The 27,071-nt window shown below is 43.9% G+C and overlaps 1 protein-coding gene and 1 pseudogene across 3 annotated transcripts in view; one reads left to right on the top strand and one right to left on the bottom strand.

The window, feature by feature from the left end:
* Window positions 1–27,071, bottom strand: part of LOC124554815 (ecdysone-induced protein 74EF) — an 893,955-nt gene that overhangs the window by 580,950 nt on the left and 285,934 nt on the right. For 2 of the 3 annotated variants that reach the window (XM_047128472.1, XM_047128474.1), the window contains exon 1: window positions 25,676–25,769. The exons of the other annotated variant lie outside the window; for it this stretch is intronic. The gene's annotated coding sequence lies outside the window, so the exon portion shown is untranslated. Of the gene's footprint in view, window positions 1–25,675; window positions 25,770–27,071 lie in introns of those variants that run through there. 3 annotated transcript variants of the gene reach the window in all.
* LOC124557147 lies at window positions 18,617–18,734 on the top strand (annotated as a pseudogene).

Here is a 27,071-nt window from a genome sequence, read left to right as displayed (position 1 = left end):
CTCAATCGTAGCTGCTAGGTCTCTCTCTGTCTGTGGCTGTGTGTGTGTCTCTGTTACTGTCTCTCTAATTCACCCTCTCTCTGTCCCTCGCTCGCGCGCACACACACACACACACACACACACACACACACACACATATACACATTGTCCCAGAAGGATCTATTAAAAAAACAAAAAAAGAAAAACAAAAGTTCAGATGGCTCTGAGCACTATAGGACTTAACATCTGAGGTCATCAGTCCTCTAGAACTTAGAACTACTTAAACCTGACTAACCTAAGGACATCACACACATCCATGCCCGAGGCAGGATTCGAACCTGCGACCGTAGCGGTCGGGCGGTTCCAGACTGAAGCGCCTAGCACCGCTCGGCCACACCGGCCGGCCTATTAAAAAAGGTATTCCATATTTTTCAAGGTGGTAGTACGGATCAAAACAAGACAAAAACGTCCAGTACTAGCCGCGCAGTTTTAGGCGCCATGTCACGGACTGCGCAGACGCACTCGCCGGAGGTTCGAATCCTCCCTCGGGCGTGAGTGTGTTTGTTGTTCTTAGCATAAGTTAGTTTAAGTAGTGTGTAAGTCTAGGGACCGATGACCTTAGCAGTTTGGTCTCTTAGGAATTCACACACATTTGAACATTCGTCCAGTACTCATGCGTTCTAAAATTCACACCTTAACAGTTATGAGCACTTATTCATCTTCTCTTCTGTGGAACACATCTGCTCTACTGCAAGCTCTTTGCTATTACGAACGACCTGCATAATGCGGTAAACAAATAAGGTCACATTCTCCTGCTACTGTCCATGGATACAGCATGTTATAAACATCTGTTAATGTTCTTACATTAAACCGCTTTCGCAGTTCTGAGTAAGAGCAGAACATACAATAGCCTTATGGAACCAGTCCGTGTTTTGATACGCTTGTGAATTGCTTTTCCACTGCAGTTTTATCTTTGCACTTACCAGCACAATGGAAGCCTGTTATTACATACGGCGAATGGACACCATATTGAGCACCTCCTTTAGCGATGGCTTATAAGTGCAGATCATGTGTAACAGGAAACAGATTACATCAGATGCTTTCCTGCTTTATAGTAACAGAATACGTGTTCTCATTTGTTTACTGCATCCTGTAGATCGTTCGTTACAGCAAAGAGCTTGCAGCACTTATTCAGTAGAAGAGATGTGTTTCACAGTAGCGAAGATGAACAAGTACTCATAGCTCTTGAGATATGCATGTTTGAGTCCATGTTTATTCGGAATTTTTTTTCTTGTTGTGGTCCATATTACCACCTCTCAAAACACGGAAAGCAAAGAACTTTCAGGAGGAGAGATGTGTTTCACTGTAACCTTTTAGGGTACCCATTTTAGAGCTCATTTTGTGTGTGTGTGTGTGTGTGTGTGTGTGTGAGAGAGAGAGAGAGAGAGAGAGAGAGAGAGAGAGAGAGAGAGAGAGAGAGAGAGAGAGAGAGAGAGACTTTTCTACTGAAAAGTAAGCTGTTGTTGACAATAAGTAACTTAGTTCATTTCATTATATTTTGATAGTTTTTCCCATATACATAAATTTACAAACGATATGAGATTTCGGGTAGCACGGTGCTACATATAACCACCGTTGGCAGTACCCGTGAACTGAAGGTTGTTTGCTGCCTATGACCTCGAGAGAGAATAGCTCGCTAGTGCGTACGAACTTCACAAAGTTCCACGACAACACCGCGGGCTGTTTGAAACAGCTGCGTAGCTCCAAGACGATAACAGATGACGAGGATTATCCGTGCAAAAATAGAGTCAACATCCTGTCTGATACGAATTCGCCTTTTTTTCCCTATGCACCTGGCTCGTTCCATTCAATGCTACCGACATTCGTTTGAGAGTTGTTGGTACGGAAGAACGAGCTGTGCTTTGGAAAGATTTGCACCATTGACTCTGAAAGATCAGCCAAACGGAGGGCTAAGGAAAAGTGGAAGACGCGAAAGTTACAAGCCTGGCTGCTTTGGAGTCGAACCAAGAGAACGTTTTCCAACGAGCACTGAGTCTGCAAGTCGTGCTGTTGTCAAAGTGCCTAGAAGGCAACAGCTAAAAATTTCATCTCATATACGCAGCATCCAAAGTGTTAAGTTTTTGACTGCTTTGACAGACGACGCTGATTAGAACGTTGTCGACGACTGCAAATCCTTCTCGGCGATTTGCCATCTTCTTTCACTGTACTTCCTGTTTCTTTTTTTTCTTTTATTTTTTGTAAATTTGGAAATTTCATGATTAGTCCACGTATAAACCGAGTGAGGTGTTGCGACAGTTAAGAAACTGGATTCTTTCTCGAGTGAAAAGGCTCTCAAATCAACTTGTGTCCATTCTGAAGTCGACGATAGTTCACAATCTAGAATGTCTGTCTCAAAACTACGCTAAGCCTGCTCTTCATTTTTGTAATTTAGAATTTATTTATAGAAGTTGTTTCGCTGTTTCTCACTTGATTCAGTCGTGTACAAAAGACACGACTCTAAATAATTTTGCTTCAAACAAGAAAGTGAAATTTTCAGTTCCATTGCTATTGATTTGATATCTGTAGTCAGATCACGTAATATCGGACGATAGTAACTTCTCCCTGTTCTGATCAGTAACTATAGGTGACTGTAACTTGACACTGAAAAAAGTATGTTTTGATTTCTTTCTTTATTTTTATTAAAGCTGATCCCACAGTTCATTTGTAAACGGTTCCACTTCAGCAAACCGTGCAACCTGAACAGCCCCTATCGAGCAGGTGGTAATGACTGCCAAGGTAACATATAATATTTACGCCATAACAAACTACTGAGGACTTCGAGCATTGCCGAAAAGGAATCCAGCGCTGTTCATGGGCAAGTCGCTAAGAGGTGCAAGGTCGCCTACTGAGCTGTGCCACTTTGTCCGTATAACAAGCTCAACACTGTTAAATGTTCCGGCAAGGTAAAGAGTACAAACTAGCCACGTCCACTTATAGTCTCTCACTCCGCATTTGTAGCCCTGACACTGTAAGTTTTACGTTTACTGTCACTGGCGAGGCAGTCAGAGATGAATTTAATGAAATCTTTTGATACTGGCGTCATTGCTTGTAATACCGACCTGCGAGGATAGTCTCCCAGTATGCAACGGGTGGTCATATAAGGACGGGAACCGATTTCCGTTCGGTACAGCATAACAGAGGTAAGAGATTTCTAATCTATACTACTATGCAAAGACAAAGCATTGCTACCGAAAATCTCGAAAAGTTCTTGACCGATTTACTTACATTTTTTATATGATACTCTAGTAAACGTTTGGACGGTCATAGACTATATATTTTAAATATATACTACCTCAGGTTAGCAGAAACCTCGAAAAGTTGGCCGATTTACTTCAAATTTTTATATATATATATATATATAGAGAGAGGGGGGGGGGGGAGGGAGGAGCTGGAAAGAGAGAGGTGGAGGATACGATGGACAGAGAGAGTGTGAGGAGGTTATGGACAGAGAGTGGGGGAAGGAGCAGATGGGCAGAGAGAGAGGCGAGGAGGAGGTAAGAACGTATGTCAAATTCCAATACATATTTAGCAATCCCGAAGCAATGCCGGGGTCGCTTGAATAAAAGCAGTTAACATCGGAACTCAGTTTAGATGTATTCAAAGGTGCCTGAAAGGAAAGAGTAGCACATGTAAAGGGGAAACAGCTTTTGTAATATAGATGTGGGGTGAGTGTATAGCTATCGCGTTGCTCTCCATCCTCCGAGAGCGAGATCGTTGTGCGAGGCAGCAGCGCACGGATTTCGAGAGGAGGGCAGCCGACCTCCGTCCACTTTCACCGAGGTGGACAGCTCATGACCGTGGCCCACATGCGAGCACCTTGATAATTCCTACTTCCTGGGAGACCTTGCCTTCACGCACCGCAGCTAGCTCCAGATGCAGAGCCGAGACTCTGCAGGCCGAGATTTCAGCTAAACACACGAAATGCGTATTTTATCAACAGGATTGGGTCTGTCTTAGAGACCCCCCCCCCCCCCCCCAGGTTAGCCGAGAGCGCTAATGTGCTTTCTGGACTCGGGTAGGTGCGCCGGCCCGGGATCGAGTCCACCCGACGGATTAACGACGAGGACCGGTGTGTCGATCAGCCTGGATGTGATTTTTAGGCGATTTTCCACATCCCACTAGGTGAATATCGGTCTGGTCCCCACTTCCCGCCTCAGTTACAAGACTCGCAAACATCTGAACATGTTCGCACTTTTCCATGAATTACACTAGACGAAGACAGCTGGGGTACACTAATTCCGTCCCGGGGGGTACGGGGTGGCGGCAGGAGGGGCATCTGGCCACCCCTTAACATTAACCTTGCCAAATACGTTCCCAACCATACCGACCCTGCGAAACCGTGGGATAAAAGCACCAGTGAAAGAAGATTGGGTCTGCCTTAGAGCTGGAAAAATTGTGCGTCAGTTTTGCTTTTCAAGACGTCTCGATTTTTAATTCGGCAAACGCCCTGCCCTTAGCTAATGAATAGTCTTTTGTGGTTTCGTGAATTTCGTTATATTTACGTCTATACAGTATAGAGCATATCTGAACGTCAGACGTGGAAATTTAAAGACAGCATTCTACTTCGTTGATTGCGTCTGCCATGTGAAAACTCGCCACAAAGATCAGTAGCAAGCTTCTGTATCAATCTGTACAGCAAGTCGATATCAGATATTAACTTGATAAAACTGGTCCATGTGTTACAGTACATATCGTGATGCACATCACACTTCGCCATTTATAAACGATGTCAAATCATGAATCGAATGGCATAAGCAAGTGACTTAATATGATAGCGGTGTGCTCCTGTCTGTGCGCGGCTCACTAATAGAAGTTCTGATCATTTCTGAACAGGGAGAAACTAATAAGCACAGCAGTATTTTACAGAATCCACGTGATATGAAGCAGCTGGTCATGAACGAAATACATTAGTAACCAATATACATCAAATACTCTATTTACATTCTTGAGAAAGCTAGGCACCTACATTTTCGGTAACTATTTTTAGATATCATGTATACAAAACTAACCCTCACCCGTAGACAAAGTCGCGAACACACGCCAGTGCGATAGCACTCGACTTGGAAGTTAGCCGGGTCAAATCATGGTGGTGGAAAATTTACACTGCCAGTATTTGGCCGGCAAGCGGAGAAGATGTGGTGGTGGGGGGTTAAATTCCATACCACTCCGCAGCGACTCGTGACACAGTTGAATGAGGACGTGAAGTTCAACGATCCCCTTCGTGCTATTCGCTATGTACCGGCACCGAGTTTCACCCTCTCCGTTCCCTTCATCCATAAAAACACAAATTCAGCACTATACAGTTACCCGCACGGCACAGATGATACACTTGAAACTTCATCATGAGTGGGATAAAGGCAACTCCGTTGGGTTCTTGCCCAGAACGGCGATACAAGAGACCTGAATCTGCTCCCCTAGACTCACTTACCTGAGTATCGGAGTACCCCGATACAAAACTAAGAAAGACCCTTCACAAACGAAAGAAACTGTCTCCAAGCAACAAACGATTCTGCTGTGAGAATAAAACGCGACACGTGAAATAAAAACAACGTGTAACTTGTTTAAGTAGCACAGCTGAAGATGAAAATAACGGCAAATCATTTATTAACAGGTGCTGAAACTACGTAGAAAGATCGCAGTGTATTTTAAACATGTAGATAATTTCTTCCTTTACGCTTTTCCATCGCACAAATACAAGAACAAGTGTTATAGACTGGAATTAAGGGAGGGAAATGAGGATTTAACAACGAGGTCATTAGAGACGGAACACTAGCTCGGATCGGATAGAGCAAGCGTCGGTAAGGAAAGAAGAAGAATAAATCATATCCGCATCCGCCTTAGTCAAATTGGAGAAACTATGGAAACCCTGAACCAGGATGTCTGGCCGGTGATACGAATACCAGTCTTCATGAATGTACGTTCTGTTGGCTAACGACTCCGCCATCTCGCTCTGTTAATATATGGAACTCATAAAGCACTTTTCTGTAAAGGAAAGTGGCACTGCGTGGCATACACGTCCGCCACCTTAGCCTCTTCGTTGACAAAACGGGAAACTATAAGGCTCGTCTCTATAGTTTTATAACAAGTGTGTAGTTCTCTACAGCTCCAACCGTTGGTACTAGATGCGCATTGCTGAAGCTTCAACTGTACATGGCTCCGTATCTTCTTATATTTTTATACATTACACTCGTTTTCCTTATGCTTTTAATAAGTTGCTCGGGCTGACGTTGTAGTCTTTGTGACTAGCTGCAGCTCGAATTCGGCAAGGGGAACGTTTCTGGAAAATGTTGGCTCGGTTAAAGCCTGACGAACGTTTGCAAAATGTTAACGTGGTTAAAGCGCTCCTTCTCTAATCACAATTACGTAGTCCACCGTTACATTCCGCAGTCCATTCACATGCTGATAATCAGACACACTCTCCTCCGCTCCGTGACTTGGATTTTCTTTTGATTAACGACAATTTCAACTGTAGCAACTCTGACTAATCATATTATGGACCTCGACGCAGTACGATTTGTATCAGAATAAAGTAATAAATGTCTGATAACAGATTTCGAGCAGACAGGCTGTGTGTACTTCTTTATGCCAAGACCCCTTAGTAACTGCGCGAGTCAAGAAAAACAAAATACTAGAGTTCGGAGATTCATTAGAGAGCTTATGTAGCGCCCAAGGACTGCTCAGAAACGCTCTCATTAAGAGCCCGATCCCTTCAAGAGCGCGAGCGAAGGGTAGGAGGCAGGACTTCGGAAGTCCTACAAAAAATTTAACCCACGGCTAAAACACTTGGGATAAGAAAAACACTAGCCAACACCGTCACTACTCCTGAAATACCGTACTTAGATAAGTTCGTTATAATAATAATAATAGTAATAATAATAAAAACATAATGTACGATCAGCCCCAAAAAAAGCCAAAAGAATGCCAAAAATCTGAAGGAAGCTCAACACGCTTTTCTCTTTTCATAAACATTAATGTGCTCTACTGAAGTGACCAGGAAATTCTTCTGCAGACTGTAGCAAAACACAAACGTAATATATTTACTATTTCCTGCGTATAACAGAAAAGTTTGTCTTCCTAAAAAGGTATTAACAAGGTATGCGGTAATTCCCCAAGCAGGACCTGTTTACACAATACGTGGGATAGTATGGACTGGAATTCTTCGCAATTTACTTTTTTAACAGTACAGAACCAATTCGAATCATGGCTGCTTTCGCTAAATACCTCAATTCCACAGTGCAAAATGTTATAGCCGTATTTAGTTCCTACCTTTTACCAAGCAGTTAAGCATCGTTATACGCACTGTCGAAAACGGTCAAATACTCTCTTATTTTACTGTAAAAATGCTTTTGCAGCCTTCCATTAGTACCAATACGTACGAACAGTGTAATAATATTGTTATATGCCACTGCCGACAAATTTCGTTATTCTAGTTGCTCTTGTGTAAACTACTGACGAGAAATATGTTACTCTATAATGGAATGTACTTCGAACAACGAGTAAGTTGCTTCGAAATACCTTATACTGCCTGAGAAGGTACACTTGTGTTACAGTTCTGCTAATCTCTCAATGGTACTATACAAGCACGCCATAAGTACCTGCAGAATACTTGAAATCTTTCAATAGTAACTGCTTCAGGTATCGCACTGCAACAGGGTCAGACAAACAGAATAAACCAGTGTGTCACTTGTTCCTAGTATTCTCGTAGCATCAAATTAATTTAAAAAAATCTATATTCCAACGATAACCTCCACCATACTCGCCAGGACAACTTCCTGACGAGGAAAATGGAGATTATTGTGAGATGTTAGAGTCTTTATTCTCGACAATAATGCCAAAAATATTTCATAAAGTTGTCGTCGCGAGAAACTTCATTCCCATGCATAAGCCAGCATTTTAACAGCACCGTGTTAACGAGCAGAGCCACGGATTCCACTCAGTACTCTCTAACAAAATGGTATCTATAAGTATTCATTTGATGTGGCCAGTCCAGCAAAGCTTGTAAATAAGCGCGAAGACGATTAAAACTTGAATGAAGCAAACAAAAAAAATTATGTGGTACTTCCACGCAAAGTACATTGTTCTACCCACTAATGTCACAATATTATATGGTCAGTAATCGGTCATTCCGGTCCCTTAATGGTGGCCTTCGAAAGCAGAGCCACTTCTTCTCCTAAAAGTAAACTCCATTCACAGGCCCTAGGAGGTCCATCGTTACAGACCGACCGCCGTGTCACCCCCCGCCAATGGCGTCATTGAATGCGGTATGGAGGGAGATGGGATCAGCACACCGCTCTCCCAGCCGTTGTCAGTTTTCGGTAGTTAATCACGTGTTATATAGATCATTTGAACGCTTCTTTTATCTAACCGATGTGGAATGAGTAGGTTTTCAGGTATTAGTGTTAAGATTAACGAACACATTTTTCAGTCCTACTCAAGACAGTACACTTAAAGCAAAGTGTTCTTTTTTTACTGGCTATCAGTTCTTAAACAGAAATTCGTCAATGGAGTAGGAGGAGGAAATAGGAGTTGACCAGGACAAATGATTTTAAGTCGGTTTTAAAAACTTGGTTTGCTACCCGTCAGACATTTTATAGTATTGGACAAATGATCAAAGCATTTTGTTGTTGCATACTGAACTCCTTTCTAAGTCACTGACAGCCTCATTAATGAGTAATATAGGTATTTTTCTTTCTAGTGTTGTAGGTACGAACATCACTGTTCTCAAGTTGTGGTAGATTATTTATGCCTATCTCCTTGACGAGGTACCTACATGACGTCTGTGGGTGAATACCACATATTTTCTCACTGCTCTCTTTAGTGCAATCAATAATTTGTTTCTAAGTGATGAGTTACCCCAGAAAATTATTCCATAAGACATTAAGTGGAAATATGCGAAATATGTCAGGAGGTTACTTCGATTTATTCGAAGATTAGCAATTATACGAATAGAAACTTCATTTTCTGGAGAGGTCAGTAATATGATTCTTACAGTGCAAGTTTTCATCAATATCTACACCCAAAAACTGAGAGCATTCTACCCTATTTACTGACTCCTGCTCATGTGCTACGTCAATGGTTGGTAGGACTTTATTCGTTGTACAGAATTGAATATAGTTTTTTTTTTAAAAAAAGCATCTGTCTCGTATAACTAACTTTTCGATATTAATTGCGAGGCCTTTACAATCCCTCTTGACGGTACTGTGGGTCAAGACCATATCCATCGGCAACCACCCGCGCTGACCGCTTGAGTCTCGCAAGTGGACATTAGAAGCACATAGCCGTATTACGAAGACGCGCTGAAAAGTAGTGTTTATGAAATTTTTTTGTGAAAACTCTTAAAGATGCTCAAATAAAACAAACTTTGTTAACATTTTACATTTTTATTCTTCATTTCTACATATCAGCAGCCTTTTGCCGATAGAGGACTCCGAATTGTAGACTATAACATGGCGGCGTGTAGTGTAACATTGTCGATGCATCAGAAACAGCGTGCTGTATTCGAGTTTCGAATTCGAAGGGTTCTTCCGTACATGGAGCGCCTTCTCTTTCAGGATAACCATACCAGACCACACACGAGTGTTAGGTTCACTGTCAGCGATCATCCTCCATACAGTCCCGACTTGGCCCCATCCGATTTTCATCCGTTTCCTAAACTTTAGGAACACCTTCGAGGACTTCAGTACTAGTGATGAAGTGATGCAAGCAGAGGTGATATTGTGACTCTGTCAACAAAGTCAAACATTCTATAGTGATGGTATCAGATGTAGAATATTAATAAAATTTGTTTTATTTGAAAAACTTTAAGATTATTCAAAAATGAAATTTGGAGGCATTACATTTTAGCACGCCCTCGTGCGTGATACGAGGTGGAATAATTTCACTGATAAAAAGCAAATATTTGAGACAGACGGTTCCAACGGGAAATACTGTGAGGTGTCTTTTATCTGACTGAAAAATACAGCCGGCCGGAGTGGCCGAGAGGTTCTAGGCGCTACAGTCTGGAACCGCGCGACCGCTACGTTTGCAGGTTCGAATCCTGACTCGGGCATAGATGTGTGTGATGTCCTTAGGTTAGTTAGGTTTAAGTAGTTCTAAGTTCTAGGGGACTGATGACCACAGAAGTTAAGTCCCATAGTGCTCAGAGCCATTTTTTTTTTTTTGTTTGAAAAATACAGTTTTAGAGGACTAAGACAGATTAGATGCTGTGCGGCATCGTAGCCAACTGTTTTCAACAGACACTCAATAACGCGAGGCTAAAATTATCTAGCGAATAGCAGCTGGCGGAATTATGGGAATCACTCGTGAATAAAGGATTCGGGAATCGACTATATGACCGTTACATGCTCTCCAGGTAATTGCAGGACGAGGTGGTGATGCAGTTAAACTACTGGTTTCGTATTCAGGAGGCGCGGGACCCGAAGCCTCTCATTTAGGGTTTTTGTAGTTTCTACACTCCTGGAAATTGAAATAAGAACACCGTGAATTCATTGTCCCAGGAAGGGGAAACTTTATTGACACATTCCTGGAGTCAGATACATCACATGATCACACTGACAGAACCACAGGCACATAGACACAGGCAACAGAGCATGCACAATGTCGGCACTAGTACAGTGTATATCCACCTTTCGCAGCAATGCAGGCTGCTATTCTCCCATGGAGACGATCGTAGAGATGCTGGATGTAGTCCTGTGGAACGGCTTGCCATGCCATTTCCACCTGGCGCCTCAGTTGGACCAGCGTTCGTGCTGGCGTGCAGACCGCGTGAGACGACGCTTCATCCAGTCCCAAACATGCTCAATGGGGGACAGATCCGGAGATCTTGCTGGCCAGGGTAGTTGACGTACACCTTCTAGAGCACGTTGGGTGGCACGGGATACATGCGGACGTGCATTGTCCTGTTGGAACAGCAAGTTCCCTTGCCGGTCTAGGAATGGTAGAACGATGGGTTCGATGACGGTTTGGATGTACCGTGCACTATTCAGTGTCCCCTCGACGATCACCAGTGGTGTACGGCCAGTGTAGGAGATCGCTCCCCACACCATGATGCCGGGTGTTGGCCCTGTGTGCCTCGGTCGTATGCAGTCCTGATTGTGGCGCTCACCTGCACGGCGCCAAACACGCATACGACCATCACTGGCACCAAGGCAGAAGCGACTCTCATCGCTGAAGACGACACGTCTCCATTCGTCCCTCCATTCACGCCTGTCGCGACACCACTGGAGGCGGGCTGCACGATGTTGGGGCGTGAGCGGAAGACGGCCTAACGGTGTGCGGGACCGTAGCCCAGCTTCATGGAGACGGTTGCGAATGGTCCTCGCCGATACCCCAGGAGCAACAGTGTCCCTAATTTGCTGGGAAGTGGCGGTGCGGTCCCCTACGGCACTGCGTAGGATCCTACGGTCTTGGCGTGCATCCGTGCGTCGCTGCGGTCCGGTCCCAGGTCGACGGGCACGTGCACCTTCCGCCGACCACTGGCGACAACATCGATGTACTGTGGAGACCTCACGCCCCACGTGTTGAGCAATTCGGCGGTACGTCCACCCGGCCTCCCGCATGCCCACTATACGCCCTCGCTCAAAGTCCGTCAACTGCACATACGGTTCACGTCCACGCTGTCGCGGCATGCTACCAGTGTTAAAGACTGCGATGGAGCTCCGTATGCCACGGCAAACTGGCTGACACTGACGGCGGCGGTGCACAAATGCTGCGCAGCTAGCGCCATTCGACAGCCAACACCGCGGTTCCTGGTGTGTCCGCTGTGCCGTGCGTGTGATCATTGCTTGTACAGCCCTCTCGCAGTGTCCGGAGCAAGTATGGTGGGTCTGACACACCGGTGTCAATGTGTTCTTTTTTCCATTTCCAGGAGTGTATAAATAAAATTAAGAGAACTCTCGGATGGCTCTTTCTGTGCGGCCTCTAATGACTAACAGCAATCTTGGTACGGTGCAGTGCAGGGCAACGCCAAGTGGCGCAGGGATAGAAGAGTGCCGACGAATCCGGCGCCCACGCGGCTGCCGGGCCCGCAGTGTGGGTGGCGCTCTGTGAGGTACTTTGCTGCGCCCCCACCTCCTAACTCTCGACACATGTATAGCATATAAGCTGTTTTCCAATAACCTCTCTCGGTAAGTGGCATCAACAACGTATAAATCTTTCATGCTGCTATATGCGACTCTCGCGTCCGTTATTGTATGCGCAGAGGTAAAGACTACACGACATCGGTTGCCTTAACATGCGATAAATTAAATTTCTATAATACTTTGGCTTCCGTCACTCTGCAAGGATTACTCTCATTACATACTTCCGTTACTGGGGCAAATATTGTACATTTGCACATCAATTAGAAAGCATCAGTACAGAGGCACCCAAGAATTCAGTCAGTGGGGGAGAGTGCTAGATTTGTCACCGATAGGTTCGAACAACATGTAAATGTTACGGAGATACTTCGGTAGTTCAAATGGAAGTCACTGGAGAGGAGGCGACGTTCTTCTCGAGGAACGATATAGAGAAAAATTAGAGAACCGGCATTTGAAGCTGACTGCCGGATGATTCTACTGCCGCCAACATATATTCCGCGTAAGGATCACGAAGATATGATACGATAAATTAGGGCTCGTACAGAGGCCTATAGATGGTCGCTTTTCCCTCGATCTATTTGTGAGTGGAGCAGGAAAGGAAATTACTGGTAGTACAGGGCACCCTTCGCCACGCACCATACGGTGGCTTGCATCTGTGCAGATGTAGACATAGATGTAGAGGATAGAGTACCTAGGAATACGCGGTGCTTTTTGTTCTTGTGACTGATTTTAGAATCGTATGAAGGAATGACCACTAGAGACCACCATTAGCAGTTTCCATCATTTTCTGCAGGTTTTGTTCTTGTTGTTAGACATGCGTTAGTGTTTTGCGCAGCATTGTAAGCATTCTGAGTTCTACACATTCCAGTACGTATCATATTTTAAAGCTATCTGGCATGTATTGTGTTTTCTCTGCCTCGTGATGACTGGGTGTTGTGTGCTGTCCTTAGGTTAGTTAGGTTTAAGTAGTTCTAAGTTCTAGGGGACTGATGACCATAGATGTTAAGTCCCATAGTGCTCAGAGCCATTTGAACCATTTTTTTGGCATATATTATTGACTGTTCAGCTACACAATCGGTCAGTAAAATTCTGTAATTGGCTCTGAGCACTATGGGACTTAACTTCTGAGGTCATCAGTCCACTATAACTTAGAACTACTTAAACCTAACTACTCTAAGGACATCACACACATCCATGCCGGAGGCAGGATTCGAACCTGTGACCGTAGCTAAAATTCTGTATATTTTTAGAACTATTTATATAACATGTGAACAGTTACGCCACATCAGGTTACCTTCCATTCGGAAGTGGGTGCCCTCAGCGACTGTATGTGACTTATAAATTACAGAATACAGCGATCAGTCATCCTTTTTAGATTTTATTATGCAAGTCCAGATTTCGGCTAGTAGCTAGCCATTCTCAATGCGCTATTTTTTTATTCTCAATGCATGTAAGTCCCTGTCGTTCGGGCGTCAGTCACAGTTCTTTGAATACTACTCAAAGAACTGTGACTGACGCCCGAACAACAGGGACTTACATGCAACGAGAATAAAAAATAGCGCATTGAGAATGGCTAGCTACTAGCCGAAATCTGGATTTGCATAATAAAATCTAAAAATCTAAAAAGGACGACTGATTGCTGCGCTCTGTAAGTCACATCATACTTCGTCGGTAGAGTGCTACTTTGCACTTTGAAACAGAAGAAGGTCTTTTACCATGGAACATGTGATATTGGCAATTGAAGTGAGTTTCTTTTGTGTCTCAACAATTTTACCTGTCTTGAAAATGGAAATTTGTGTTAATTTCTAATAGATCCTATTTCAAATCGTAACTGGTTTTTGATAATACTTCCGCTCAATTTGCTCTCACTTACATATTATTACTGGTGTGTAGTAGAGTAATGATGTACCAGATAGACTATTAAATACAGTACTAACAAAATTTTCTCGACTGCAACGCTTTTTAATTTCAACTGAATATTTGGTCCTAGGTACAGGATCACGTTTTCTCATTTGGGTAAAGCTTAATTTTCCGGAGTACTTTTTGTAATTTCAGGAAAAGATTGTAGCATATAAAAAAGAATGCAATAATTTAAAAATGCAGTAAGAAAATATACTAAACTTCAATTACAAGGCTGACTAGAGGCGAAACTTTGAAAACTGTACGGAGATACAACACACTCCCCTACTCCACGAAAAGTTTCTATTCCTCTGGTTGAGCAACCTTCACAAAACAGTCCACTATTTAAGTGGTGCGAGCTTTCATACTACATTTTATATTGTGTACTTTTAAATAAAAAAGTTACGACAGATTATGTAGGCTGTTCCAGGAGGAATGCTTAACATTCAGGGATGTGACAGGAACTACTACTCGAATCAAAAAAATGTGCAAAACATGGGCTCGAAAATAATTAAATTAAGAATCATGAGCATTTGCTCAGTAGAATAAATGTCTTTCAAAGTAGTGACTATGAGTAAATGCTTATTACTCTTAAGGTATGCACTTTAGAACCCATATTTACTGTATATTTTTCTCTTGATTGGTTCGTGCCACCACCTCTCAGAATTTGGAAAGCAAGTAGCTTGCAGAAGAAAAGATTTGTTTCTTAGTATCTAAGACAAAGAAGTGCTCATAGCTCTTAAGGCACGCATGTTTTATAGACTTCTTTGCTACGAATAATCGTTTCTGTCTTATCCCTGAATATTGACCATTCCTCCCCGGACATCATGTATAGTAAACAACTTGAGCGCGTAAAAATCGACGAAATCATACTTACGTGAGGAACCTCTAATAATTAACATAAAAGGAACCTTGGAACTCGAGCGTGAGTCAAAGAAGCCTTAACTTGTGCTTATTGTTTCCAGAATGAATCAGCTACTTATAGAGTTTTGTGACGAGGCTTAATCTCAGACACCCTGCGTGTCTAAACACCATGAGAACAGTTTTTCAAAACACATCGCACACGCTCGCGGCTAACTTTCTGCCATCTGACCTTGAATATCTCCCATGGGGAAATGCTCCGGGGACCAGGGGTTCTGCTGCTCGTGGGCATTAAAAACAGAGGATGAATGATTTTTTCTTCGTGACATTTCCCCATCTTCGTAGCAAACTGCAGCAGGACGTCTCCATGATTTACTCCTTGGTAGGGACGTACAGAAGAAAAGCACGAGACTTTCTGTGGAGTACGAACAGAGCCGTCTTTTTGGTAGCGCTATAACTGTCTTCGATGTTTTCATTATCATCATCATCATCTAACAAGCTGTTGCGCCTTTCATAATCTGTATTCGTATGCAATGTGCGGACTCATACGAAGTTAGATAAATTAGTTTACCTGCGTATTCTTTCGGTAATGTAAGAAGACGGTTACGCATTTTTGTAGGTTAAAATACATCAGGGGTCTATCTCAAGGCTGTGTCAGAATTACATGGTGGAAGAAAGGTCCGGAAGTGGTAGGGCATCTTACGTCAAGTATCTGAGATGTAGGGTAAAGGCCTAATGCATATACTCACCATTCTGTGGAAGATGTTGTTTACGTTTGGCCGGTATTAGAAGAACTGGAAATTAAATCTGGCTGTTATGAAAACACCTCCAGTAATTTTATCAGCAAACCCGGCTATTGCAAAAAAAAAAAAAAAAAAAAAAAAAAAAATGTGATTGGCGAAGTAGAAAAATATTCCGACATTATTGCTTCCCAAAGAGTTTGGATGCAGTCATCAAACTGTCGCACCATGTTTTGATTTCACTTAAACAGCGTGAATGATGCTTCTTTGCATGTATGTGAATTTCTGCGTAACGAAGAAGGCAGATTACCTGTGAACTGATACACAAGAAGTAGTATTCTGTAACGTTAGTGTGTCAAAAATGCGAAGATAAATATTTTACGAGCGCAATAAAGCCAACAATGACGACTTCAGGGAAAGATAAGCAGAACAACACACACACAGACATAATATGTAATAAGGATATATGCTTACTCTTAAAATGAGAATAAAGTCCTGAAATGCGTCGTTCTACGCACGAAGAAAACGTAAATGATGCAGTATTATTTAAATCGTTAAAAATTTATTTCTTTAATAATAACGAATTAAGCGGGTTTTAATTTCTCGACAACAGGGTAACTAGTTCTTTAACTGCATTTCCCATCCGAGGAAAGTTACACGAGATTTTTCGCTGATAAATGTCACTATCATTGGTTTAGCTACCCGTAGTGTTTACTATAATATGGAAAGAAAAAGGAATATTTTTAAGCCCGCTGTACATATGCAAAAAAACAAAAATTTTTAATTGGCTTTCGGGACGTGCCAATACATCCATCTCAACAGTGGAATGTCATTTATGACGATACGAACGTAATGACAACCCAACACACAGTCCCCGACAGGAGAAAACCTCTGACCCGAGCGGGAATCGAACCCGGGACCCTTCCCTTTGTAATCCGCCGCGCTGAAAGGTAACATGAAATATTATTGCATTTCTCTGCGGTTAAGTGACACGGAGTGGTATGAAGAAAGTATTCTTCCTAATACAATGCAATGCTCTTGAGGTAGACGTAGAAGTGAGCACAGAGACGAACGAAAACGAGTGCACGAGCCCCCTTCTTCCTCAGGTAGAGTTGTTCTCAGGCCGAGTTTGAGAGGTTTCGGGCGATGAGCGGGCTGGCGAGGCTGACAGGAGATGTTTAAGGAAACTGGAAGAGGATGGGCGCAGCGAGCAGCGGCAAGTGCACAGCCTGCCAAGTCGGAAGTGAGTGCAGGTACGGCCGACCCTGTGGCCAATGCCAAGCTACTACGCCGCAAGGCCACTGACTCACAACCAGTCCGCCTGCGCTACGACAAACCGAACCGAGCCGCTCTGCGCACCGCGCCGCTACAATTCGGTCAGCTGACACTCGCAAATAAACACGGCGTTTGCTGTTCCCCGGTCTTCCTTACAGAAGCATCCTCCACTGTCTGCGGGTGGGCCATCTACGTCCTCGATTTGCTGTCTTCCATTCCTCCCCGGACATCAAAGTACTATCTACATCTGGCGCTAGACACAGCTCCGCTGTTATTTCCCATGAAACAGACTGGCTCTCGTTTCCCTGGAAGAAATAACAGTCATGCAGTGTAGTGCTCAGCTGCAGTAGTGCAAGTCCCTAAATTGCGTTGGTATTCAACAACTCGGAAGAGCGTGTATAGTAGCAAAAAGAGAAACAGGAAGCAATAAAAATTCTTAACATAGATTACTTACATGCGAGTCAGGATTAATTTAAATTTCAGCTGGAGTTTAATGGTTATAATACAGACGCTGAAGTGCACTAATTCAGCTACACGACCCGAATCCATGCGTACCTTCGATCAATGTTGAGATCATCAAGCCTCTACAAGTGAGCCACGGAGGAGGACGTGCCTGTTTTGAACAATAAACTTTCTCTGCGGATAGCCTCGAGTAACGTAAAGCGTAGAACATTGCGCTGCGAGACTGAGAGGTAATCCACAAGCGGATCGAATCAGCGCGTCGGATTAAGAGTCGTTAGTCTGGTACATTGACCAGTGTGTGTGTGGCGTTTCGCACTTCCGTTTATGGGAATGCTGAGCTGGTTCTCCAATGCGATTTAGAAATGTGACACCGAAACAGAACACGGAAACAAACAGGACAGAATTCATCCTAACTATATACAAATTCTGTACAAGACATTCAGAATGTCCTCCAGCCACAAAAAATAATGTCAAATCAACTGTGCGCAAAGTTTCGCTAGCCTTTGACCCTGAAAAGCGGTATAACGCCTGGAAAAAAAACTGCAGTGCAACTGACACGTTTATTTTACAAGACGAGCTCACAGCAGGTTGAGCATTCCGAAACGAATGTTGTAGCGTATTTTCTCAACCTCAGCGCACTTCAAGTCAAAGAACAGAGAGGAGCAATGATGACCGTGCTTAGCAAAGAGGTGCGTGAGCAACATTTCTTCCTCATGTAATTTTCAATAGTGGGATTCGATCTCTTAGCACAGGCTGCGGAGTAATGGCACGTAAGTCGGTGCAGGGCACATCTGCGAAGTGATCTTTCTTCTAGTATCAAGTAAAGGGGCAAGATGATAGAAAATGGACTCATATTATAGAGAAAGTGCGCTCTAATTCCAATCCAGCCAGCCTGTTCAGATCTGTCATGTTTCCCAAAATCACTCCACAAGGATCCTTTTCCCAAGGTCACATATATCTTTTTCGGTCCAACTGAGCTACTCCTCCTCTTACAATTTAGTCGTTCTAGATGCAGTTTAGTTCAAATAGAAAGAGAGAGCGTTATTTCAGGGTATTTATACAATTATGAGCCGACTTGAGACTCTCGTAGATCGATTCGTATAACAGAAAAGGTCATGGAAGGAGAAAGCTGTCGGTGTCAAGTAGATAACTTTGGAAGAGTTGACTCGGGTTTGGGCTACTATACCAAGTATCTCTCCTATGGGTTGTCAGGGCATTTTCTCTAGTGTTTCGGCAAATATTTGCAGTTTTGTTTTTGTAACGGGCAACGGCCTTGCCGTAGTGGATACACCGGTTCCCGTCAGATCACCGAAGTTAAGCGCTGTCGGGCGTGGCCGGCACTTGGATGGGTGACCATACCGGCCGCCATGCGCTGTTGCCATTTTTCGGGGTGCACTCAGCCTCGTGATGCCAATTGAGGAGCTACTCGACCGAATAATAGCGGCTCCGGTCACAGAAAACATTCATAACGACCGGGAGAGCAGTGTGCTGACCACACGCCCCTCCTATCCGCATCCTCATCTGAGGATGACACGACGGTCGGATGGTCCCGATGGGCCACTTGTGGCCTGCAGACGGAGTGCTTTTTTTGTAACGCGTAGCTGGTGTCAGCCCAAACAAATTCTGCTCATACGTCGTTGACACGACGCCCAGCGCGAACGGAATGCTTCGGTTCATTTCCCGATTTACACAAAATTATTTTTAAATCGGAATTTTTCGTGCCCATTCGATAGACTGCTACCAGGTTAGTCTAGTGCGATATTTGCTTTACCGATAAGTATTAACATGAACAGTAAGACACGAAGAATAACCAGTAGTCTAGCAGCGACAGAGCAGCGTGTTTGTGCATGGCGGCAGCGGTCAGCATCAGCCAGGCCGGTGCTATCGATGCTGGAGTACTCGTTATTCCTCGTGTTTCACTGTCCCTGCTAATACATATCGGTAAAACGAATATCGCACCGGACTAGTTTGGGACCGCATGTCGAATGGGCACGTAAAGTTACTAAAATTCCACTTTAAAAATCATTTTGTTTGTAACGAGAAACAAACCGACGTGATCGACAGAATTTGTTTGGCCTGACTCCAGCTACACGTTACAAAAACAAAACAGCAAATATCTGCCGAAACACCAGAGAAAACTCGCTTGACGATTCTTACGAGACACCCTGCATAATATTCTCTTTCTACGAGCAGAATGTTCAACTGCTCCCCCTCTCTTGCATTTCAAGTGTGGGATTTTGCTTACACAATGCCGAAATTTTTTGTAGGAAAGTACAAGACTATGCGACAAAAATCTCACTTGATTAACAACTCAAAATGAGCTGCACGTCTACGATCGCAGGTTCGAATCCTGCTTCGGGCATGGATGTGTGTGTGATGTCCTTAGCTTAGTTAGGTTTAAGTAGTTCTAAGTTCTAGGGGACTGATGACCTCAGGAGTTAAGTCCCATAGTGCTCAGAGCCATTTGAACCATTTTTTTGAGCTGCGAAGTCTTACGCCGAAGAAAGTCGAAACCAGGGTTGCTAGGATGGCACATGTAAGACATGTGCTAACGCAGTTAACGATGAATAAAACACGATTGACGCTGCAACTGAAAACAAGGCCTTCTGTATTACGTCAGTTTCCGTCAAAAGGGCAGACAATTGAGCAAATAAATAGAAACTGCTGGAATCAGGTTACTACGCAACTACAAGGGGAAAGGTAGAAATGCAGACACTCAATAGCAGATGGCATAGCGAATGCATTCGAAGAACTGCAGCACTGATGTTACAAAGAACCATTTGGTCTGCGTGGGACTAGAAATACGAGGAAGAGCTGCGCGCCTGTTATAGATGAAAGAAAGGGAGTGCGCTACAGGGCCGATTGTGAGTTGCGGAAGTGGAACCATTGTAATTTCCAGTGGGCAAAACTGGCCGCGTCGGGTAGTTCGCTCAGCCGCGAAGAAATGATTCACAAGGGCATCATATGTCATGCTACCGACTCCTCATTGCCACACTCGCGCTGACTAACGTCGATTCGTGCTCGCCGGCTCCGCCTGCTACCGGCCAAGTGCACGTACACCCATTTAACTCGGGACACAGACTGACTTTTGCTGTCCTTAAATCAAGGATAAAGGAACAGAAATTTGACCTTCGCGGGTAGTCGAAACGCATAGGAGCAGCATAATAATGTTGCATAGTGCCGCTGTTTGCAGGTAAATAAAAGCATTTGCATCGAATTACAATCTGTAATGTATAACGGTCTGTGCTCGTGGTCTCGCGGTAGCGTTCTCACTTCCCGAGCACGTGGTCCCGGGTTCGATTCCCGCCGGGATCAGGGATTTTTTACCTGCCCCGAGATGACTGGGTGGTGTTGTGTCGTCTTCATTATCATCATTCATCCCCATTACGGTTGGAGGAAGGCAACGACAAGCCACCAGCATTAGGACCTTGCCTAGTACGGCTGTGCGGGTCTCCCACATCGTTCCCCTTCGCTCTTTCAAGTAGCATGGGACTTCATTTCAAGGTATGCTGCGTCTCCAGTCAATGATTCTTGGCGAATAACGGAATCCCGTAGAAACACTTTGCTGTCCGTTTGTTAAGGTCCCTTTTACTCAGGAACAAGCTGAGGTACAATCCTGAAATTTCTGTGAAACACTAAATTCCACGGTTACTTTGCGCTGTAAAAAAATGGTTCAAATGGCTCTGAGCACTATGGGACTTAACTTCTTAGGTCATCAGTCCCCTAGAACTTAGAACTACTTAAACCTAACTAACCTAAGGACATCACACACATCCATGCCCGAGGCATGGATGTGTGTGCAGACTGTAGCGCCTAGAACCGCTCGACCACCACGGCCGGTTGCGCTGTAAAAATTTAAGCTTCTAAGTCAATGCAATCATTTATGTCTCATATTTTAATACCCGCAAACACACTCATCAAAACCTATAGATGAACAATATACACACAAGTTTCTGCGGAACCCTCGGAGCGTGAGTGCTACTCGCACTTACCCAGCAATTTTCCTCCTCAGTCCGATAGCTGGTGGACTCACACATACCTCCTACCTTCTTGATGCTCTCCTAACGTCTGCCAGCTATAAAATCATCCATGAATCCCCTCATCGATTGGTTAGTATACTGGACTTGCATTTGGGAGGACGACGGTTCGAAGCTGCGTCCGGCCATCCAGATTTAGGAATTACGTGATTTTTCTAAATCGTTCCTGATAAATTCTGGGATGATTTATTTGAAAGGGCATGGCCACTTTGCTTCCCCATCCTTGAAACATCAAAGCTCTTGCTCTGTCTCTAATGACCTCCACGTCGACGGAGCGTTAAACCCTAATCTTGCCGCGCGGAGCGGCCGCGCGGGTCGAGGCGCCATGTCACGGATTGCGCGTCCCCTCCCGCCGGAAGTTAGAGTCCTCCGTCAGACATGAATGTGTGTGTTGTCCTTAGCATAAGCTAGTTTGTGTCCAAGTCTAGGGACCGATGACCTCAGCAGTTTGGTCCCTTAGGAATTCACACACATTTAAACATTTTAAACACCAATCTTCCTTCCCTCCTGTATCTGTCACCCTCTCTGTCTTTGTCCCCTCCCTCGTTCCGTGGACCAGAATAGTTAACTGGTGCGAATGGCGGAGTAGGTGGTTAAACATGTTATTTCTGCTAGCAGCGACCGTTTTCAGTAATCTCTTTGTATCTGGTACTCTTCTCAGCACTTCTTTCGTTTGAGATTATATCATACCACGGTATTTTCAGAATTATCCTCCAGCATCACATTTCGAAACCTTGCATTCTTTTCATTTCCAGCTGCGCGGGGTAGCCGTGCGGTCTATGGCGCCTTTCCACGGTTCGCTCGGCTCCCCCCATCGGAGGTTCGAGTCCTCCCTCGGGCATGGGTGTGTGTGTTGACCTTAGTGCAAGTTAGTTTAAGTTAGATTAAGTAGTGTGTGAGCCTAGGGACCGATGATCTTAGCAGTTTGGTCCCATAGGAACTTATCACAAATTTCCAAAATTTTTCCTTTCCGGCTGGAAGCCTTCCACATTTCTGGCCCATCCACACAGCTCTATAGGAATAATTTCCTGGCAGACAACAATCTGTGGTTAAAACCACGCACAGAAAACTTTACAGCCTACGCTTTCGAATACAACCGTCCAGTGAATGCTGCGCTCGGGTGTGAGGAGCGAAGAGAGGACGTGACCACCTCCGAAAGTGAACTGCGGCACACGCCGGCCACACTGAGATTCGTTCGCGCGCACTGTTTATACCGTCTCTCCCGGCAGCAACCCAATTTGTTTACTACAGTAATTTATTATTCTCAGTTAGTACATTATGCAAATATGTGCGTTACACTTGACTGTACAGCTAAGCGACAAAATGTCAATAAATAATCAACCAAACTAACGCACGGAGGCAAAGATAAGATGCCAAGATATCGTATATTCCGAAACATTTTTCTTACTTGTGTAGGCAAAGTCTGAGATGATCTTAAGTCCAATCTTACCTTCTCTGGAGAACAGGTGGCGCATAATGAAACAGGGAACTAGCATTCCACTGAATCCGCACTCATGTAGTTACCAGGTGAGAGTGATTCAGATTACATAGTATTTCTAAACTAGATGATCACACCAAGATGATGTCTTTTTACAGGGTTGTAGAAAAAGCTGAGCTTCCGGTCAAATGTAGATAGGAGCTTAACAAACGACGATCTTTCTGCCTCCGCCTCTCCAAATCTCAAAGATACACTCAACTATTCATATGTGTCTAAGGAAATTTTCAGTTCAGAGAAGTTAAAACATTAAATACAGAAAGTAAACTGTGCTTTCCTTTCCAAAAGAAATGTACACCAAATCTCACATGTGATAATACAAACTACACATAAATTTCTCTCTCTCTCTCTCTCTCTCTCTCTCTCTCTCTCTCTCTCACACACACACACACACACACACACACACACAAACCTCGGACATGGGAGTGGATTTAGATGTGCCGTGTATGTATATGTCTTCTAGAATGAAATGCTTTCAAAATGTTGGATTCTAGGTTGGAGCTTGGTGTGTAGTGTATCCTGTGCGTATTTTGCGTCTTTACAATTGTTAACAGAGAAATTCACAAAAATTCTTATAACCTGGCTGTACTACTAAGCTGCGAAGGCCAAATTTAGTTTTGAAAATAAGGTTTAGTCAGCTTCCAGTCCCTCAGTAAGCCTCTATGTCCTTTCCGCACAGTAACGTAAGATCCTTGACGTTTCGGCAGATAGTGCACAGTCAAATGATATTTTTCCAATGGAAAACTTATTGTATACAGTATTATCGAATTCAGTAGCAAGGTTTGTAAAATAATTCGTACTCAGTGTTACACAATAGTATCAGACTCTCAGTCCTATTTTCTAAAAGAAAATGCTAAGCTGATATCAGCCATTCTAGATTCATCTCTGCATCTGTGAGTATCGTCAACAAATTGGAAGATATCAACGGTACGGCTATGTTACAAATATTTAGCAGCTGTCGCTGGGCGAGCAGTAACGTGTATAAATTTCCTGATAGCGATGATGACCAATTCAAGGCATCAGGTGCGAAATGTCTGCTACAAAATTATTAATATTTAATTAAAATTATGCAGATCAATCACGTTACGTTGCTTACACGTTCACGACAATAAAAATGCGTTAAATAGGATTACTCTAAGAGGCAATCGCCTTAAACCGCCATATTATGTTCACTGAGGTGTCAAAAGTACTTATCGTGAAAAACCGTTGTGCCATACACCTTGCGAGGTCAGAGAACTGCACTGAGTTTACATTGCTGACTCATCGCCGGCGCAGGTGCCACATTTTACGTGCTGTTACCTTGAAGATATGCTTCCCACCCGTTTTTAAATACAACTTCACATTTGACACACTGTACGACTTGGTGACATGAGATCGTTTTGCGCTACTCCAATTCTTCATATTGGACGAAGACTGCATGCAGTACCACACTGTTCACTAATTAGGGGTGTAACATCTTTGGAATATGAATGATCTGAATAATATAATCTACTTTCTTTCAAAGGATAAACGGTGGACAAACATCTCAATGGTCGCGTCCACAACAGTTTTACTGTATTTCAGCTTCACCGATAGATTGTAAATTACTTCCCTAATAAATAAATAAAATGTAGTAGCAACAATGCTTGGCTCTGCTTCCCAAATGACCATCTGATAACTCTTCCTTTCCTACGCGTTAGTGTTAAGAGGTACGTCGTTTTCTACCACAGCTCGATTTAAAATATTTGTTGATGGACTCTTGCATATGATTAGCTGCGGGAAGTTCACTGCTCTGTCAGACCGATCACTATTACGCTTACTCACGAAAGGACGCAATCCTACTGCCTTATCTGCAGCATTTGATCAGGCGGAACTTCAAAGGATCATCGAGTAGCTGCATACAGTATCTGCTGCACATTATTCAAGCACACGGAAGCAAAACGATGGTGTAGGAAATGGTTGAGAGCTGTACTTTGTTCCTAGGCATTTGGAAACTTCCGGACAGCGATGAAACAATTCGGCGGGAGATGCAGAATTTGGGCAGCTTTCGCAGAAGCCAGAGTCTAATATAGAAACCAAGATCCACATCTGCGCGTCGCGTCTCGTTTGTCAATGTTGCACAAGGGCTGGCTATTGCAACGTTGGAAGAACCTTGGCGATCAAGGTCTGCTAGCTATTTGTCTAGCCGCGCGTCTATGCACCAGGCTGCACTCCACTCACTTCCCAAGGATCGCGCTAGTTTAGTTCCTAACTTCGTCGCCCTTACCACTGTTCACACCAGACAAGTCTTATAAGTAACAGTGCTGTGAAAGTTTCCAAGATCCTAACGGTGAATGTTTGATTGTTGTGACACTCTCTTCTTTTTTTTTGTTCAAATGTATAAAAACTTCGTGTGGCGCCCATTCTATAAATTTTCTTGTACGGGCTCACATTCTTTTAATTTAAAAATCACAACAAAATATAAAATGTTATTCTCACTTATGTAAATCATAAGACTCACTGTCGGAGATGTCGTCGGAACGTTTTCTTTCTTGTTGCACTGAATCGATTTACTCTTTTGTCGTCTTTGGCTCAATCAATTTTGTTCAAAGACTATTAGAGTGGGGAGAAAATGCAAAAGTCTCTAAGTATAGTTCTCAAACGATGACAGCCAACACACACATTTGAAAGTGACGTATCGAGTCCTTCCACTATTGGAACCCGCGGGCGCACGTGTCTTCTGCTTTGACAACACACAACACTCGCACGGCAAAACAGTTTAACAACACTCAAAAAAGGAGCGCAAGTGCGCACGACGATTGCACTGCTTACCTGCCAGTTGCGGGCAGACGCGACGACGGTAATCCATGAACGTAATCCATGAACAAGAACGGGAGGGACACGGCACAACACACGCTCAGCGCTCTACGCTCCGCACACAGCCGCAGTCGGCATTGAAATGGAGTTCACTTTCCCGCTCGGCGGTGCGCGCGCAGGAGTGGGGGTTCCCCTCGGCTGCCCTCATTCGGCGGCGACAGCAGCGTCGGCGGCGGCGGGCAGAGAAACTGAGTAGAAAAAACTCCTGCCGCCACTCCGCGCTGCCCAATGCGTCGGGTCACGTCGCCTGCTTATCTGCGCTATCACGCGGCGCCTCGGCCGCTTCGGCTTGATCTGGCCGCCAGAGCCTGCGCGCTCCCGCAGGTCAGTTGTTATCTCTGCCACTGCGCGTGCGCCGAAGTCTGCGATCGGCCGCTGCCCACGCCACGCGGTTCGCGGTCGCTTCCCGTCACAGCCCCGAAGTCCCGACGACGTGCGGCTGCAAACCTTTCGCTTACACGGAGAGCGAGGACTGGACCGATAGCTGACTAATAACTCGGTGTTATATCGCATTTCTCGACTGTAGTCCTGTTTCCTCAAGAGTCAATCAAGCTGGCACTGACAAGTAAAACACTTCAAATCCCACAGGGACGCTGGTAAATTTATCTGCCTCAAAATTGTTCAGCATGCCTGTAACCCGGTCTTTGTGGGAAATAAATCTCCTCACGTGTTAACAGAGTTTGTCAAAACGACTCCTTGCTAACAAATTGAAAGTATTTGACTCTAAATTATTTAAGACGAAGCATAAATAGCAAATGAAGTGTTTAACTGGAAACAGCCGAATACTGACCATAACAGAGCTATAAACTTGCCTCTTAATTTTCAGTCAGCCATTGTGGCAAGAAAAACATGTAATGTAGAAATATGGATTTAAAATGTAAACATTCACGGCGGAAAATGTCACACTCACTAAAATATTTTGGGCTATAACGCTGTGGGCGAATGAATTTCTCGCATGAATCCTATGTTTCGTCTCCATCTGTGGAAAATATTTTCAAGCGGATTGTAACTTCTGTGAATCTTCGATTCTTGCTACTAACTTAAGTAAAATTTCGTTTCCGTATTATTGTTAGATAGCACTTTCGGTTACATAAATTATATTTCGTTATTTTATTTTGTTCTTGTCTTTGCATCTGATCAAACGTGTAATGTACAGTATCTCAAGATACGCGCTTGTGGGGTTAGCCTGTGGGAGAGTGCACACGGTAAAATTTGTTTCTATTATCCAAACGCTATCTAAGGGAAATGAGTGCTAACCCACAAGAGCGTATTTTGAGATCTTGTATGTTATATGTTTGATTAGATTCAAAGACAAGAAAATAAATACGTAAATCCTCCGACCCTGTGGGCA

This window comes from Schistocerca americana, chromosome X (genome assembly GCF_021461395.2).
Source record: "Schistocerca americana isolate TAMUIC-IGC-003095 chromosome X, iqSchAmer2.1, whole genome shotgun sequence".
In the NCBI taxonomy this organism is placed as follows: domain Eukaryota; kingdom Metazoa; phylum Arthropoda; class Insecta; order Orthoptera; family Acrididae; genus Schistocerca; species Schistocerca americana.
This window is presented reverse-complemented; position numbering and strand designations above follow the sequence as displayed.